The sequence below is a fragment of the Euprymna scolopes genome, chromosome 35 (genome assembly GCF_053919585.1).
Source record: "Euprymna scolopes isolate OS-2025 chromosome 35, ASM5391958v1, whole genome shotgun sequence".
NCBI lineage: Eukaryota > Metazoa > Mollusca > Cephalopoda > Sepiida > Sepiolidae > Euprymna > Euprymna scolopes.
Genome location: NC_136516.1, coordinates 70572054 through 70592427, shown reverse-complemented (window position 1 = coordinate 70592427; position 20374 = coordinate 70572054). Strand labels below are relative to the sequence as shown.

Sequence of the window (20374 nt, the reverse complement as noted above, 5' to 3'; positions counted from 1 at the left end):
CTTCTATCTTTACATCATCAACGCTCTGATCCCTGTCTGACATCAATTGAAATGGATGGCTCTCGACTTGGGGAAACTGTTTTGACGAGCTTCTGGGTCTGACCTTTATTCCTAATTTGAAATGGAACACGTACATCAAATCCGTTGCCAAAGCTGCTGAAAAAATAGTGGTATTGTTCTGCTGTTCCAGTAAATATCTCACTGCTGATGCAATTCTCTACCTGTATAAGAGCCAAGTATATCTAAAGATGAAGTGCTGTGTGAGGCCTTAATAAGGATGATTGGAATTCAACTTTGAAACTGATATCACTAGATATACCTGAAGAAGGTTGGAGGTTACATCAGCCAAAAAGATGAGAACGATAGTCCGAATAATTCAAATAATCTCGTCTATTAGTTACCATATACACGTAATAATTTCATATTTTTGTACACGTCCTCAATCTTGTGCATAGCGCTTAACCACACCCGTCGTAAATAGAAGGCCGTTTCACTAAAGGTCTTATGACCTGATAACGTCACAAGATAAAGTTAAACAACCACGATAATGACTACTATGAAAGATGGTCATTTTCTGTTTAATTTCTTAAAGAAATTACCGAGGGATTTATAAAACTGGTCCAAAAGTGACTGTATTTTATTTTTTGAAAGATAAAGAATTATTTTATATTTTTACATGTGCAATTAAAAGGGAAACTTTTTTTTTTTTACCGGAAAAACCCTGTAAAGATATTTGTTAAAAGCGTATTTAATTATTAAATCACACGTAACTTTAATTGCAAGTTAAAAAAACGCCGATTTTTAAATGATTTAAAAATAAGATTTTTTTACTATCCTTTTTTTTTTTTTTTTTTTATAATATGGCAAACATTTACGATGGTTGTGGCTTAACCCTCGATGTTTGACAAATAAATCATAAGCAGATTCTGACTCTTGTATAGATGAACCCTTGGTTTATAAGTGGGTGCGGATCAATGGTGTTATGTAGAAAAGCAGCTATCCTCCTCTTTTTTTAATGTATTTTACACCTAAATTCACGGCTGAGCTTTCATAATTAATGTTTACATGCCACACCAAAACTTGCAATAACTTTTTCTAACAAGCGATGCGTGTAGATAAGTCGACAGCAGCATCTTTGTATTCTGAGCAGTTCTACACTTGTAAGGTACATATGGTATTTACAAGAGCTGTTTAGTTGGTTGCACAAATGCTCGACACCAATTCTGATTCCTGAAATTTTTAAGGGTTTGACACCGACCTAAAAATTATATTCTTCTATTAGTAGTAATACTAGTGGGATCATGTGGGAATTCCATGGTGGCCTTCTTCATCTACCTGTGTAAATATAAATTTGTACAGATCAGCATGATATGACTTTTTTTTTTTTTTTTTTAAACAGCATGAGTCTGTTGTTTCTTGTTTTTGAGCATCATTCTTCCTCTTCCTATTAAGAATTCTTTTTAGAAGGACATTGGGTACTTACAGGAGGGACCACGTGAAGATTGTCAACATCCCTAAGTGTTTCTGTGGAACTACTTGGATTCGAACGACCCACCCAGATTGTCAGTCTGTACCATTAAACACCAAACCACCGTCACCCCCCCCCCGATTCTTTTTCCCCCTTGTTTTAGAATGGAGTACTTATAGGAGGAATCTGTTGAAAGTCGCTAGAATTCATGATTGAAATTGATATTACAGAACTGATATTCGAACTTAGCACATCCAGGCGATGCATTTTGAGGGTGCTGGCAATGGTCCTGTTGTTATAACTTGGATTGGTAGAGAGCATGAGTTGTACAACAGCACATCTCCGATCTCGAGCTCGTTGAATATTGTGTCACTTTCAGACATGATAGAAGATTCCTATCGCTCTTGGGATTTATACACTATTGGCCAACTAGTAGATGGTCTGCAACAAAAAAAAGGGAACCGGTTTTCATCAAACGGAAATGGATTCATGTCGTCTTTTCTAAGGCGACAATCTTATCGTTCCACCCTGTAAAATTCTTTCAGAATGACAATGGCAGTAATAGCAGCTAACATAATTGACTTGAAATGTCCTCAGTCAGAGATTTTAAATGTTAAGTCTCTCGGCCTGTTCTCACTGTATTTTTTTACCACCACTAATCAAGGGCGAAAGGCCACTCGAGGATAAGGGTTAATGAATGTAAGGTGGTAGTTTAGTAATCGTTAATGGTGTAGATTGGGTAGAATTTGGATTATATAAGGGGTTGGCTCAACAAGAATATGTTTACATTAGACTTGAAGGCTACCATATTGTAGTCGGCCGGGAAGCAGGCCAATAGAACAGTGTTCTACGGGCGGGCAGTTCTAGGAAAGAAGTTTTATTTATGGAGTCTGCATTTAGATTTAGGCACAGATAGAGATAAGTATATAAATATAATAACTTTCAATCTATTAAGCCATCCAAAAGTCCTTCAAAATTTGACCTTGGATATTAGTCTCTTCAATGGATATAATACGTCTGATGTATGTGGTAAAAGTTCTTTTAATTCGGATATATATGGAACGCAAGGAATCTGATAGCTAAGCATGAAACAGGGAAAACTGATATGTTTAACTATATTTGGAATAAGAAGGCAAGACATTACTCCCTTTGGTTCGCAATCAAAATAATTGAGAGTTGAGAGGAAGAAAAGTTGAATGAGTTAACATATATTAGCTTGTCAGCCATTTGTATTAGTTGAGCTTGTATGGATTTCAATACCACGTGGCTTTCTTTGTTTAACAGAAAAGGTTCAAGGGAACTCTTTCTGTATATAGATATATACACCTATGTATATAATCAACTACCTGAGTGGCCGTATAATTGTCATTTTATCGGTAGAGTAAACATGCCAGTTAATGGTACTGAGATAACCGTTATACAATAGCTGCTAGCATCCATATTTATTTATCCAATTTATTTAAACATCATTACTTGCTAGTCATTTATGTATAACCCCCCCTTTTTTATCAGGTGTTGCTAAAAGCCAATCCAAACTTTTGGTGCAGCATCAGTGTTGGCACTAGAGGCTCGTGTCCCTTACACTCTATCTGTAATATTGATTTTATCATTAGGAGATTACTCTTATTTCGGAGAATTTCCGGTACTATCTAACCTTTGTGTACCCCATGCTCTTCTGAAAGTTGTGTACTCCATGCTCTTCTACTCAAATCAGTATGCAATCAATTTTTTGCACGAACAAAACTTATTTTAGAATATAATAATAATCAGGGCTTTACGTTGCGAGTGAACCAGTCGCATTTGTGAGTGACATTTCTAAGTAGCGACTAGAGATAATATATGACTTATCTTTTGACGATTGTATTTCTTTCACCGACCATTTTCCAAATCTAATTACCGAACGAAAAATATCTTTCCAACCTTTTTTATTTATTTATTTTATTATTATTTTTATTTTTTCGTCACGGAACGCAGATGTCTTATTTAAAAAAAAAAAAAATAACGTGGGTTTGACTAGTAACTTTTCTATTTGACTAGTAAACGAAAATATTTAGTTGTCAAAGGTTAACTAAAGATAAATTGGTCCGTAGAGTCATCTTAATTCAAACAAATAAATATAGAATTGACATATGTTAAATATCTATTTAGAGTAAAAATCCTAAATACTTTCATTGCAGGCCTACGATTAATTAGCTATATTTGAGATAAATAAAAATATGACCTATTCATTTATATTGATTCCCAAAATTCAATATCAACAAGTGCTTACGATCTGAACGGACCTTTATTGATAACAAGTCTCTTCATCAGCACAGGATGTAAACACCGGAAGTTTGAAGTCAAACAAAACAGCAAAAATTACAGCATTGTTCACCCTCAATCGTGTAGCAGCCCGAGAAGAAGTTGGAGGATAGGACTATGACAATTTCAATACTCATCTAAGATTGACCAGGTCATCTCTCTCTCTCTCTCTCTCTCTCTATATATATATATATATATATATATATATATATATATATATATATATATATATATATATAAAAGGAAGTTAGTGTCTGTGAGTTCGTTCCCTATGGACTCGAAAATGACTGGGTCGATTTTTATGAAATTTCACACGAAGGTACTTTATGTGCCTAGCACATCTTGGATCGGTTTTGTGTCGGAATGTTTTCGACAAGTATCAATAATTGATAATCGAAATAATCCGATGAAAGAAGGAACAGGCGATTTTGATCAAAGTTAACATCTTACACAGCCTAGCATCACAAGAGTATTTGAGAAGTTTTATTACCACTCAAGGTGAAAGGCCCGACATAAAGTCAGCAGTAGGTTCTTTGATATGACAGGGGCGCTTCCAAATGAATTTTTCTGTTTAAAATACAATTTCACAATGATACTTGACTTTTTCATTTAAAACTTATATTCAAACCATTATCACCGCACAACTAGTAATGTCAGGAATATAAAATCAACAGTAGATTCGCTGATATGATAATGGCGTGTCTGAAATGAATGTTTCTGTTTAGAGCACAATTGAAGCATGATACTTGAATTTTGCATTTTAAAATTTAATGCAAGCTATTATATATAAAAATATTTTTTAAAATCAACTGAAGGTTTTCTACATTGCAATGTAAACTACAATGTATTGTGGACTAAGTCACTGTAGAGGGCATGTGAAGCTTCCTCCAGATGCACCATAATAGGTCCCCAATTAGAGCAGGCAATCAATCGATTTGATTGAAAAATGGGTGATTTCATTGATTTCGATGAGAATAAAAATATGAGAGTGCGAAACATTCATTGATCACCATTCAATCCTGGGCAACGTTGGGTAACACTGCTAGCATATATACAGAAAAAAATTAAAGCTCAAACTATTACTATAATTCGAGGAGATTACATAAGACAAATCTTATTAATAAATAAGATATTATGAATTTCCAGATTATATTAAATGCGGCAAATAAAATTAAGCTCAATTGGTAACACGTTTTGTCAAGCGGAGCTTATATATTTTAATTGTAAAATACAAAATCATGACATTGTGCCATACATTTTATATTCTACTAAATTTATATATGTGTACACACTTTATACAAATATTATTGGCTACAAATATGCATACATATTTCAGCTATGATTTCGTTTGAAATCCAGCTAGTTGATTTGAAGGCCTAGCGAAGCTGGACGTCAAACAAGATCGCAACTGAAACATGGATGCACATATGTAAATAATAATGTTTGTATAAATAAAGAAATGTACGCTATAATACAGCTCTGTTATTGAGCGATATTTTATAAACACTGGAGTTTCATCTAAAAAATAACAATAATACAATCGCTCCACACATACACACACAGATATATATATATATATATATATATATATATATATATATATATATATATACACACATTGGTCTTTATTAAAGAGTGGATTTTTTTAAACAATTTATTTATGATACTTGACTTTTTCATTTAAAACTTATATTCAAACCATTATCACCACACAAGCAGTAATGCCAGGCATATAAAATCAACAGTATGTTCACTGATATGACAATGGCTCGTTCAAAAATAAATGTTTCTGTTTAGAGCATAGTTGGGGCATGATGCTTGAATTTTGCATTTTAAGCTTTAATTTTCATATATAAAAATAATTTTATAAAATCAACTGTAGGTTCTCTACAGTGCAATGCAAACTACAATGTATTTTGGACTTGTGTGCTGATATTGGGAGCAGCTTATGCTTTGTTTTTGTTTTGTTTTTGTTTTGTTTTTATTTTATGATCTATTCCAGTTCTTTTCCTTCAGAATGTATTGTTTTAATAATATGACTTTTTTTTTTCTTTTTGTATCGTGTTGTAATGCGATGACCATGGATGGCGATAGAAATAAATAAAATTTCCAAAGTTAAAACATTAGCCAATCAGCTTCTGTTAACAAATTGTTGTGTAAATGTTGTCAGGTTATTTTCGTGCAGAAAGCGCCTATTTACCAGTGATTATCTGAATGTAGATACTTTGCTGGCAAGGAGGAGACTGAGAACGGTATTTGTCTGCTGTTCTCATATAATCTCGGATCCCCTTTCATGTTTTATCTTCATCCCAGACTCCCACATCTCCCTGATGAACTGATTTTGCAACATTTAAATAAATGCATTCCAAAGATCGTATGTGGGATTGTGGGTGAAATTTGAGGAATATCTATTGATTAATGTCTAATACATATTATTAAAATTTCACTAGAATTTCAGCTATACGAATTCACACAAACTTTAGGGAATTGGTCACCAATTGTGGAATGACGGTCACCAGTTTTTAGGGATTTGTTCACACCAGTTTTGGGGTTTTACTTTAGGGTGTTTTGTAATGGGAGAAGTATTTTTGGGGATGAGCCGGATTCAGAGAAATATTTTAATTAAAAAAGATTTGCAGATTTTATAATTAAATGTGAGAAAACGAACGATATTGTGATACGGTATAAACAAAACAAAATAATGAGTTAAGAAGGCATTCACAAAAGAGATAATTTATATATGTTTAAAATGGAAAGTGCACATCGATATGAAAACATAGAATGTTCATGAATACTTTTTAGAGTTTTTGTAAAAACAAAGGGGATTCATTGAAGAAGTCTGGATTAATTAAGAGCCGTGAGTTCCGGGGGTCAAGAAAAATCGTATTCAAAACTTCTCTGCTCATTTTTAGGAATTATAATGCATTGAAAGCTGTTTATAAGAATCAATGTTCATTTGATTTCGTATTAGTAAGATAGTGAGAAAGGTTGAAAATATTTCAATGGATAAAGTTATACAGATTGATAGACGATAATGTCGATGAGTTGTGTATGTCTGTGTGTTTGTTAATGTTTGTGTGCGTGAAGGGGTGAATTTAATTTGAAATCGTTTCTTATTTATAAATTTGTACATTTTTTAATAGAGTTTTTGTAAAAACAAAGGGGATTCACTGAAGAAGTCTGGATCAATTAATTAAGAGCCGTGAGTTTCGGGGGTCAAGAAAAATCGTACTCCAAACTTCTCTGCTCATTTTTATGAGTTTGGACCACTAAACTAGGATTTTACCACGAAATATAACTAAATATAATCAAATTACCCATCTTCGCCCTTAGCGACTATGTTCCAAAATGCATAATGATAAGTTAAATTAATTTCGAAGGAAATCCTAAACATAGAAATATATGAACATATACATCTCTATCTTTATATAAATAGAGATAAAGCTACATCTACCTTCATTTTCTTCGGAGGTGGGGGGTCACCTTGTACTTCATTAATGTTCATATTTCTGTTGTATTTTTAAATATTCTTAGTGAAAACTCTCATTTGTATCGTCAATTAAAGCAGCCATATTTGTCCAAGGGAAAGTAACTGCGTCCGTCTTATCGAATTGTGGAACTCTTTTGTTGGTCTTTCATTCATTCGTATATAAAAATAAAGTGGTTCAATTGTAGGTACCCACTGTGTCACAGCGGTCAAATTTGAAGTCAGATAGTTTGACTAGCATAAAGAAAAAAATAAAATAAAATAAAAAAAATCCCCCGTCATATAAAAGACAATATATTCGGCAATATTTTGATCTTCAATTTGTTTAAAACGTAATTTTGTAAGATGTTAAAATTTTGTTATAAAAACAGTTTGGTTTTATTTTTTGTTGATAATTGTTTGTGATTATAGTCAAGTTTGTCAGCCCTTTTTGACTTCTAGTTTCTACTCCACAGATAGGACGACGGCGACCAGCAGGGTATGGCCCCTTCTGATTAATGATTATTTTCCTCTCAGATAACTGAAAGCCCCTTTTTCCTCGTGTTGAGAATGTCTTCCTTGTCTGCTTGACTATGTTTGATTATTCAGCTAAATGGACAGCAGAAACCGGAAGTGAAAAAGAGCAGACAATCTTGTTACTTTGTAATATATTTAAATTTTGCGAATTAAACTCTATTAATAAATATATTCAAAATAAAAATTTTAAAGAATAAACAACTAATTAATAATTAAATAATTCGTCACAAACATTATATATATATATATATATATATATATATATATATATATATATATATATATATATATATATATATATATATATATATATAAATGTTTAGAGGTACCGAATTTGTATACAGTTTTAAATAAAGTACTAGGCGGAAGTTTCTCGAGAGCTCTTTCGGCTATCATCTCGTCAGGAGTAAATCGATAGCAATCTAAATAATATTGTAACGAAAATAAAGAGTTCTATTGGGGAACTTATTAAATGTGCCAACCCTTGCGTTTGGTATATACTACGAGACCTGCTTTTCCGTTTTTCCGCAAGGATAGTTTGCCTTACATCCAAAATAGTAATATTGTATATCAGTTTAGATGCCAGTGCTATGCTGGTTATGTTGGGCGAACATCCTTGCACCTTTTGACTCGTATAAACCAGCATGTTCCATCGAAGATCAGACAAGGGAGGATGGGGTCTGGTGGTCTCCCTCCTTCTGCAGCCTTGGACTCTGCTATTGGCCAGCATTTGGTTGACAACCCGTGCTGTGCCGATAGATATAAAATAGATTGGTTCAAGGTGCTACAAAGAGCGGACTCCAAAAACCATTTAAAGATTTTTGGAGGCCGTCTCTATCGCGGTGCGTCAACCTTCTTTGTGTCGGCAAAAAGAAACATCAAACACATTGTTTCTCTTTCGGGAACTTTGAATTTTTTCTCCCGCTTTTTTTTTTCTCCCTCGTTGTGCCAATATTTTAATCGTTTTTTAAACGTAAATAAATTTAATAAGTTCCCCAATAGAACTCTTTATTTTCGTTACAATATTATTTAGATTGCTATCGATTTACTCCTGACGAGATGATAGCCGAAAGAGCTCTCGAGAAACTTCCGCCTAGTACTTTATTTATTTATATATATATATATATATATATATATATATATATATATATATATATATATATATATATATATATATATAATGGTGGAAGTTATTTATTTATTTTTATTTTTTATTTTTTGCACCAACATTGGTCGAAATATTCGACTTCAGAATTAGCCGCCATGACACAGTGGAATCCTTCAATTTATCCACATAAAACCAGGTCTACACTCAACTTTGGAAGAAGTGCATTCCTGCCAAATAATATTTAGTAATTGAAGAGAACAACAGAATTGAATCTTGTATTAAAAGACTGTCATTTTGCCAAGTGTCAGTTCTTTGTCTGGGAAATAATTGGTGAAGAAATTGACAATGACATCTCCGAGCAGAATCTGTAAAAAGAATTCTATTTTAAGAAGAATTTCCATGAGAATCGTCTTATGACACTGAGGCAAGGTGAACGCTAACTTTGGTAATACTTTGTTGTGATCCATGGTTTTGTTCGCTTCAGATGTTGATTGAAAAGAACTTATGTTTTTGCCACTGTCCATTAGTCTATTATTCCGTTAGTTTCTTTTATTTATTCCATTAATCTATTATTCTGTTAGTTTTTTTTATTCCGTTAATCTATTATTCCCTTAGTTTTTTTTTTTTTTATTATTCCATTCATCATCATCATGTCGTATGAATCTGAAGATTCCATTTTTGGCATTGGTTTCCCCGATATTTTTCTAGTCAGAATACTTTCTAGATCGGGGATTACGAGAGGGACCACTTGAAGGCTGCAAACATCCTAAGTGAAAGTAATTTTTGTGGAACAAACTGGATAATTCATGTCGTTAACCACTAGATCACCGTCACCTCCCTTTTATTTCATTATTTGCTATTCCATTAGCTTTGTATTCCATTAATCTATCATTCCGTTAGTTTTTTATTCCATTAGTCTGTTATTTCGTTACTTTTTTTAATCCATTGAATAATAATTTAAATAATACAAGTTATCAATCCTCATCTCAAAAATACCGAAAACATAATATTGAGAAGAAAGAGGAGGTGGAGAGAGATAGGAGGAAAACGGAGGATGGGAAAGAAAGAAAAATGTTTTAGTAGATTATTCCATTAAGCTGTTATTCTGTTATTCTACTTGTTTTGTCAATCATTAGCTTTACATGAAATCTTTCATGAACAAAGAAAATTTTCATCAACAGTTTTTTTTGGAAAACTGTTTTCTGCTTCAGAATTTTGAGATAAGGATTGACAACCTTTATTATTCAGACTACTATTCTCATCTTCACCTTTTTTGTCCACATGCACACGAAGTGCAATGAATAAATATATTGCTTACAGTAATTTCTAAATTATAGTTTTCTGAGGGGGTTGTAGGTTCAATCCTTACTATGGGTAATCTATAATGTAAAGGGCAGTTGTCTCTCTGTGTGTGTTTTTATTTTTGTATGTATTTATTTTTGTATGTATGTATGTATGTATGTATGTATGTATGTATGTATGTATGTATGGCCGGTTAAAAAGTCAAAAACGACAAAACAAATATCCATAAAATTGATACTTTTTTGATCGGCATTGCTCCAGATGTATAGCATTTAAAATTTTAGAAAAAGTTATTCATTCTTTAACTGGTGCAAATTTTGTGGTGGGGTGGGACAGTTTTACTGCCAGATTATGGTACTAACTAAAGGGCAATAATTCTGATTTTTTAATCAAGGAGTTAATTCCCTTATGCTGACTTATTCCTCAAAGAATATATACAAGGGAGGATTATCTGCGTCTGTCCAGAGAAAGTAATGGTTTGGACGGATAAGAAAGAGGGGATAGGGTGAGGGAGGGTGAAAACAGTGGAGGAGAGAGAGATAGAGGTAGAAGTTTTCATGGAAATTTGTTATATTTTTATCCCGGGAAACACCGGATAGCCCTACTAATAATAACTAAAAACAACTAAATTAATTATTATTTCTACCTAGTCATGTCTGATGAAACGGGAACATTATACTTCTGGGGATTAAATAAAGTATTTAGTTGATATTCTGTATAGGTTCCTTAATTCGACATGAAGATTCCCTAGTTGGAAAAGATGTGCTTAAAAGGTTCGGAGGTTACATCATCCATATACTTGTGAAAATAACACTCAAGATGAGAACTGTAGTCCAAATAATCTAAATAATATAAATCATGAATCTTCATCTCAAAAATAATATAAAATGGCATGGGGGGGGGTATTTAAAAATTCTTTCATTAATGAAAATACATATGTGGATCATATCTTATACCAGACATCTTAATCACATATTTGTTTTATTTAATACTTAGTAATTTCAACAATAAAGTTACATATTTTTATTTATTTATCTTTTAATATATCTTCTTATCCTCAGGAATCTGGCAGAATATCTATATTATGTTTCTCTCAGTTTGTCTGTTTATCTGTTCCACTTTTTCTTCGAAACTACTGAGCCGATCTGGCTGAAATTTTGTATGAAGCTTTGTTATGATAAAGTGCAGCGAACTAAGTATTATGGTATCCATTCGATGCACAGTTAGAGATAAGCCACCACAATACCGCATTTACATATATTAAAAGATAAATAAATAAAAATATCTTCTTATCCTTAGGAATCTGGCAGAATATATTATGTTTCTCTTAGTTTGTCTGTTTCTCTGTTCCACTTTTTCTCAGAAATTACTCTGCCAATCTGACTGAAATTTTGTATGAATCCTTGCTATGATAAAGTGCAACGAATTAAGTGTTATGATATCTGTTCAAATTCACAGAGATTAATAAGGATGAGTCACCACAATACCACATTTACTTTAGAACTTTGGCATAAAACACTCATTCTCAGTCAATGTGCTACGACTTTTGCCCGTTTTTAATAGCTAAAATTCTAGTTATTATTATTATCATTATTATTATTATTATATTATTATTATTATTATTATTATTATTATTATTATTGCCCGTTTTTAATGGCTAAAGTTCTAGTTATGTTCTGTATATTTCCAAATCTTATTGGCTTAATTCTTTAAAAAAAAATCTATGAAAATTAAACATTAATGCTATGGTTCAATTCAAAATTTAAAAGCATTAAAAGCTTAAGCATAAAGCTTCCCAAGTTTGAAAAGATACACTTGAGAAAGGTCAAAGGTGAAAGTTTTCATTAGGCGAAACATTGCAAAAATAACAACCAAGATGAAACTAGTAGTTCAAATAATACATCCTCATCTCAAAAATTCCAAAACATAATATTATTCAAGTAATGGTGATTGAAGAGAAATCACAGAGGCTTTACTTCTTTTTTATGATTTCTTTAAAAATACTTATTTTCCATAGAAAATCAGTAGGATTTTACACAAAGATTTCAAATTGTTCTCTTATCTTGGATTTTCTATTTCTAACAACAAAAAAAAACAACAAAATTCTTTGAACCTCGATTTGGTTTGATTTCATTGTTTTGTTTTACGGCATATCAACCATTTTCAGGTTATTTAATGCTAAATCTGATCATTTTGTTAAAAGGTTTTATGCTTCAAGTTCTTTATATCTTCAAATATTTATTCGTGGAGCTTGGTTTGGTTGGAAATTGTTTTTGTTTTTGGCTTTGCAGAACATGATTGAGTTTTGCAAAAGCAAAACACATTCAATTAATGTATTTGTAAAAGGGGCACAGGGATGCAACATTGTGACGATGAGAAAGAGATTGAAGCTTGACCAATAGTGTAGGACCAATTAGATTCAAGACTTTTTGGGGGGTCTATCTAATAGTGAGACTAGTGGTAGATGACCAGCTCAGATCTTACAACAATACTTCATGCATGGACGAATTGTAGCTTTGTAAAGATATAGAATACTCTCTGGTGTGAGCGATTTTCTAGTAGATATATATATATTGCATAGAAAAATGCGAATATGAAAAGTAATATGGTTAAGATTAAACATGGAAAAGTAAAAGGACTAGTTGTTAAAACTGAAAAAGAAAAAAAAGACAAGATATTCTAGTAAAAAATATGATAAATTTATAACTTAAAATATTGCAGAAATTAATTAAGAATTGATTATATAATGTTAAATTGAATTTTTAAAAATTAACAACTAGTCCTTTTATTTTTTCAATGAAAATTGAATTGAAAATTTTTTTCCAAATATATAGCTGTGAAGGTGACCTATGAACTGTAAAAACTGTTTGAAATTTAGTCGTAAAATGAGTGATAGTGAAGCTTTAAAGCAGTTCTAAATTAGTAAACCTAACACTTAACCATATATCCAAACACGGTAGTGTTTGGATGATATATATATATATATATATAGTTTCAAAGTTTATTGGTTCAACTGTAACCATAAACAAAGCGGAAAAACATGTCATCACAAATGATGTGTCAGAATCGTATAAATTATTTCCCTTGATACCAAATAGCGACTCCAAATACTGGGAAAATGCCTGATTCTTTCTGAAACCAATTCTGATTAATACATGGCGTCATTAGTTTCTAGGTCAATTTTAACATTTTAGGTCATCTCACATTTAACTTTGTAAATATTGTTTTATGCTTTGTTTTGTTTTTAGGTCCATATGTACTTGTTTCTCCACAAGGACAGAGTTCGATAAGAGACCGGTTTTTAATCTAGAGAAAAATTAAGCTTCACCAAAATGAGAACTCTAACCTGGGATAAAAATAAAACTAGCCTTGGTCTAAAAAGATTTCTTCTTCGATGATTGAGAACAGAAAAGACTAAGTGCAGTATCAGAATAGATACTTCACTTTACTTCTAGTCATAGGGCAATTGTTTTTGTAATCTACTTGAATTAGAATTGGTAGAAATCTTTTTTCCACCTTTTTTATACGACAGAGCCACATGCAAATATTTTTTTAAAACATTTTTATTACAAATTTATAATTCCAAATCATAATTAGTGTTCTATCTGCTATGTTGTTATGATATTAACTTCCCAGGCATTACCTCTTCTTTTGTAGGTGGGATAATGTAGTATATAGTCACATATTTTTGCTAGTACACACTAATAGTGTTAAAAATGACTCAATAATTTTTCCTTCATTGCCCTTATTGGTAAAATTAACTTTATTATTATTATTATTATTATTATTATTATTATTATTATTATTATTATTATTATTATTATTATTATTATTATCATTATTATTATCATTATTATTATTATTATTATTATTATTATTATTATTATTATTATTATTTCTTTCATATTATTTGGGTTCTTCAGACTACCGTTCTCATCTTGAATGTTATTTTCACAACGTTTCGGTCAATGTATCCGACCTTTCTCATGTGTATCTTGTCGAACTCTGGAATCTGCATGGAATTTCGAACATAACCCTTTATTTAATCAACAAGAGTAACATGTTCTCGTTTTGTCAGCTAAATTTCAAGCAGATTCCTGAGTTCCATAGAAAGATTCCTGGAAAAGGTCAGAGGTTACCTCGACCGAAACGTTGTGAAAATAACACTTAAGATGAGAGCAATAGTCCAAAGAATCCAGATAATATGAATAACCAATCCTCATCTAAAAAATTCAGAAATAGGATCCGTTCTTTCATATTTATGTTCCACATGCCACGGTTGTTCTTTCTTGATCTTCTGCCAGTTCTCAGAATGGTTCGTTGATGCCATAAAACAACTGAGATTCATTCTTTTATTAACTTTTGGCGATTGAAGGGAGAGGATAATTTCAAAGATGTCTGACTTGTTTGAAAAATTGAAGGAAAATTGCATCGGCCTTCAAGTAGAAAATGAAATGAATTGTACAGAAATGTTCATTTCAATCAATAACTTCGAATCCAATATGGCTCCCAGCGGCTTTAATACAACCTTGGAAAGAATATTTTTAAAATTTCATTTTATTCTCTACTAATTCTGCTCAGTATTAAATGACAATACATTATTCTACCCTCTCTATATATCTTAACCTACCTGCTCTTTCTTGATCTCTCCTCTGCCTCCCCTTTTTCTCCCCTTCATACCTCTTCCTCTCTCTTTGTTCCCGTCTCTCTCTATTTTTCTTTTAAATTGTTCTATTTATAAATCTGGAGAATCGGTTGAAAGAATCGCAGAATTTTTATGTCTTCATATTTTGGGGCATGAAGAAAATTCTTCCTTTTCAATTGTACAGCTTCTTTATGGTCGGCTTTGAGTTCTGCGATCGGTTAAAAGCGATGTTCTCTTTCATGGGGGAGGGGGGAAGTATAAAACTACAGACACATTGTTGAATGCAGTCGATATGACGATGAGGAGGATTTCACGAGATAAAGAGATTAAATGATTAAAAACCTGAAGACTCTGAAGGGCTTACTTGGCCGGAACACCAAAACTCTTTTGCTTGGCTGTATATGTCTCGGGCTTGTGTGTGTGTGTGTGTGTGTGTGTGTGTGTGTGTGTGTGTGTGTGTGTGTGTGTGTGTGTTTGGGGGGGCAGAAGGCGTGTCTATGTTCATCATTAATTATAATTAACAGTCACAAAGTCATTTATACACAAAACATATCATTAGTTATTTTACTTTATGGTCGATACATACTTGAGAGAGAGAGAGAGAGAGAGAGAGAGAGAGAGAGAGAGAGAGAGAGAGAGAGAGAGAGAGAGAGAGAGAGAGAGATTTAAGAACTACATGTCAACACCTGTGTTCGTGCCGCTTCTAAACAAGTTCTGTCTCCCACTATTTACTCTTTTGTTATTTTTACTTCACCCTAATCAAGGCACATTACTACGTAAGATTTTTAGTAGAATGCTAATTGAGGAGCTGTGCAACAAGATGTCTGTTCACATTACATTTAAGTTTCTACGTATTTGTGCACTCAGGGAAACAGGGAGTGGGAAAGGAATTCCAATGGCAAGCAATTCAAGGAAAGAAACTATCAGAGTAAAAAGCTTTCCAGCATCTTGGGATCTGTATAATGAAGGAGTGTGATTTTTCTGATTATCGGGTTTGTTAGGGGTATTTACGTTTAGAGGGAACAGATGTAGCAATTTCCTCAGAGCAAATTCCATTGAAGTACTTGTAAAACAAGCATAGGGATGCAACGTTGTGGCGATGGGACAGGGACTGGAGTCTAGTAGACAAAGCGAGACACACAGGTGTTGGCATGTATTTCTTAAATCTCTTTCTCTCTGCCTGAAACATGTATCTATCATAAAGTAAAATAACGAATATGTTTTGTGTATAAATGTTGGATTTATGCCTCTTTTTCGGATCCAGTCTAAGATGGAAAGATTAGTGGTTGGTGCACCAGCAATACTCCATGCATAGACGAATGGTAGCTTTGTAGAGACACAAGATACTCTCAAGTGTGAGCAATTTTCTAGCATGGTAGAGGGAAACCCATGCATGAGGCAATAGTGATTTTGTAGAGGTATAGGATATTGACAGGTGAGAGGGATTTTCTAGCCACCTATTTTGCAGTAGACTTAGCAGTATCTTCTATGTATTTGTAACTGAATTAAGAAAATGTTGCTTCATTGCTGAGTTTTACAACATTTTAACCAATGCCGGGACATTTTATGCTTAAATCCTTATAGATGTTTTTGTGTCCGATTGGTTTATGCATTAATTTTGGTGGGGTGTGGCACGAACACGTAACTATGGTTTGCGTATACTTAAGGAGGGTAAAACTAGTTGAATTCAGTTGAAACTACAAGTTAGAATGCGAACGCTCAGTGGTTTAGTTGTTAACTCATTTACCAGTTGTGGTTACCTGACACGTATTTATATTATTGTACCTAACAGAATAAATGGTAATTTCCAAAGTAAGTGTGATGGTATTTAGCGTAAAAAATAATTCTGTGTCAGCAGTAAAAATGTTTGCTTTTTTAAATATTTTGACATGAGGAGTCATTTCGACTTAAACAATTATTTTATTTTATTTTACTCATTTTAAGTGGAGAAAATTACATTTTAAATGTGTCCAAAGTTTGTGAACCAAAGCCAAGTAAATCGGCTGGTTTCATAACAGACAGTCATCTTGGCGTTGGTTCACGGACCTTTGACACATTTAAAATGTAATTTTCTCCACTTAAAATAATTAAATTAAAATAATTTTTAAGTCGAAATGACTCCTCATGTCATAATATTTAACAAAAAAACAAAAACAACATTATTACTGCCGACACGAAATTATTTTTTAAGCAAGATATCATCACACTTACTTTGGAAATTACCAAATAAATCTGTGTTTATTTTATATCTGTGTAGTATTTTCCACTTGACGCTACAACAAATTTTCTTTGTAAACAAATAGTCTTTAAACGATACTCCCTATTTAACTGACAGATGAGATCACGGCAGGTACTACTATTACTATTACTCTGGGTCAAGATGAACCTGGGCATATTAGTAACTAAGAAATGATTCCATGAATCGGGGATGCAGTTTTGTGTCATGCCCAGGACAGTTGTAGGGTTGGGCAGAAAAAGTTAGACAGAGCTGGGAAAATGGGATCGGGTAGAGACGAACGCCTTGTTCAAAGCGTAAATTTAGAGACGTTACAATTTTTTTTTGTTTTAGTCTTCAAAAGTATATTTTTGGTTTCATAAATCTAATGTTTTTTTAATATTGATTATAAAAAAAATAAACTTTTTTTATCATATTAAAAAGAAAAAAAAATTAAAAACAATTAATTGTGCTAAAAATTATGGTAAAAATGTAGAGTTACACATGTGGAGTTTGTTACAAGGAAACTAAAACAAGGAATAACTTTTTCCAATTAAAACCAACAAACATTTATTTTCAGGTACTTTCTAGCCTTGTCTCTTATTAAAACCTGTCACTATGGGGCTACGTGTGTAACACATCTATCTCTGTCCTCTTACCTTGGCCTGCGCACACATTCTTCTTTTCATGATGTTTTTCTTTCATTCCTCGCCGTGACGTTACCTCGCACACGGCTTGGTCATTTGTGTACAGCTCCTGCCGTCATATGCGTGTCTGCACTCTGTTACAAAAAGAAATACTGTAATATTTATTCCCTTGCGGTCACCAGAAATGAAATTAGTGTATGCAAAAGAGGGTTAAAAATAATCCTTTTATTCTTACTGGTAGTTGTTCTAAAAACTAAACTGAAATTAGATCAAATAAAAATTCAGTTGTTTGCTGACATTTTCTTTCTAAAGAAAAGGAAAGGGAGAACAATTAGGGGACACAATTGTATTAAAAAGGTCACGTTAGACGTTATACATAGAAAGAAGCTTTTTTTTAATAGAAAGATGCTACATTGTTTTTTAATTTAAATTTTCTGCTTTGTCATCTATGCCATTGGGCAACACCGGCTATACATGTCAGTATGTAATGATTGACAGGGGCTACTTATGGCATAAATCTGGCCCAGCCAGTAGGTCTATCCTCGGCTGTGAAAATTGAGGAAGTAACACATTTATATTTTGTAAATTAAGATTAGTTATAATACTTTAATGTGCGTTATTGAGTACTTCCGCAGTTCATAGAGAAACATTTGAGGCGGATAATCATCTCCCCTAATTACTTGAATTCATTATCTCATCACTTTCATATATATATATATATATATATATATATATATATATATATATATATATATATATATATATATATATATATATATATATATATATATATATATAATGATTTACCTGTATAATGCCAAATTACAATTAGGTTAGACTTTAATCGTCTGAACTGTTTCACGTAAAAAAAAAAAAAAAATCTAATTTGCGTAAAACATTCACGCTGTTTGCTGCTTTTGATACGCCATGACTTGCGAAGAAATTTGGGTTTTTGCTAGAATGATAGCATCTGTACGATTTTAATTAATACAAGAAAATTTGAGGTGGATTTTTTTTTCATTTAGATAATTCTCAACGAGTTCCGCTTTTTTTTTCTTTTTTTTAGGGGATGGATGGGGGTGGAGGGTAATATCCTATTTTCTAAAAAAATGTTTTTAAGGAAACATCCTCTAAAAAAATTTTCATATCTTTCAATTCTAATCTTCTTTTTATATTTCAATCATGGTCTTTTCATATCAGCTATGTATTTCTTATATCTTCATCTCTCACCCTCCCATATATATATATATATATATATATATATATATATATATATATATATATATATATATATATATATATATATATATTTTAGTGATAGGACGATTCTAATATTTTTACCGATTCCGATACAATTACCGATTCCATGCTACATTCCCAATTCCGATACAATTACCAATTCTGATTCTTTATAAATTTCTAATTATTTGACTATAAGATTGTTATTTTCCCTGATTTTCGTAAAAACACATGTTAAATATGCAGATATTTTCCTAAACGTCAAAATACAATTGTGAAGGATGATCTATCGATTTTAGCTTTACTGGTAGTTTAAAATCAATAAATATTTATTATTTTATCATTATTACCAGCAATGGAAGATTTTGGTTTGAACAAAATCAAATAAAAAAGAAAATTAAAAGAGTCGTTTTGGCATCGGAAAATAAGCATCAATTTTTCCAATTCCAATACCTCCAAATCTTGTGATTTTTCCGATTCCTGATTAATCGTTCCAACACTAAAGCTTACATGTTTACATGTAATTTAATTACTTCGGACAGTGATTACATAAGGATGAACAACATAAACTTCTCATTTACTATAAAAATGTTTTCTTAAAAGATACGACGTTAATAGGAGTGGACACACAAGTATTTACTCATTTTCACAAAGTTTTTCTTTTATTGATCACAACATTGTGTACAATTTTTTTTAGCCTCCAGTTTTGGCATATAAGAATATGTGTTCATAAAATTGTAATTTGCATAACTTGCTCTTTATCAGTGTATAGAAAAAAAAAACCAATATTTCAAAAGGTTTCTATGCCTGCCACCCTGAATAGGACCTTCCCAGTTAATACAGCAGTTATTTATTGTTGGCTCACATGGAGCTTTCACACAGGCCATCAAAAATCTCTCCTTGGAAGCAGCCTGTGGTGTTCCTGGAAGATGAGTGAAAACAAGTCTCCACCTTTTTCGATAACATCTGCAAATTTATTTGCATTATCGCAAAAGCTGCTTGCCATTGATTTCTTGTTCACAGTGGCTATTAGTCTTTACTGGAATTTGAGTGGCAGTAAGCCTCCCCAAGGTCCCAGTTCTCTTTGCACTTATCTGGCGGAGGCCTGATCAGTTCCTCAGTCTTTCCTTCCTCCTTGACTCTACTTGGTTATTTGGTCTTTTTTTTTTGAATGAGGGGGAGCAGTGATGTGGCAATGGGAGGATGGGGGTGGGTTAGAAAACTTATAGATATGCGGCTTCAGTGTTATTGGTTCCATGTATTGTTTCATGTTTTGCCTTTGCAGCAGTTTGTCTGGCCCGTGCTTGTTGTTGTGTGGTAGTTTCCACATTCAAGGGTTTTCTTAATATTTCAGCTGTTTTCATTATTGTTGTTCATTGTATTTTTCCAGTCATTCTTTTGATTCCAATTCCTCCCATTCTTTTTTCAAAGTTTTTTGAGATTGCT

The 20374-nt window shown here is 32.4% G+C and overlaps 1 protein-coding gene across 13 annotated transcripts in view; it reads left to right on the top strand.

The window, feature by feature from the left end:
• Positions 1–20374, top strand: part of LOC145259913 (rap guanine nucleotide exchange factor 6-like) — a 917527-nt gene that overhangs the window by 509136 nt on the left and 388017 nt on the right. The window lies entirely within an intron of this gene.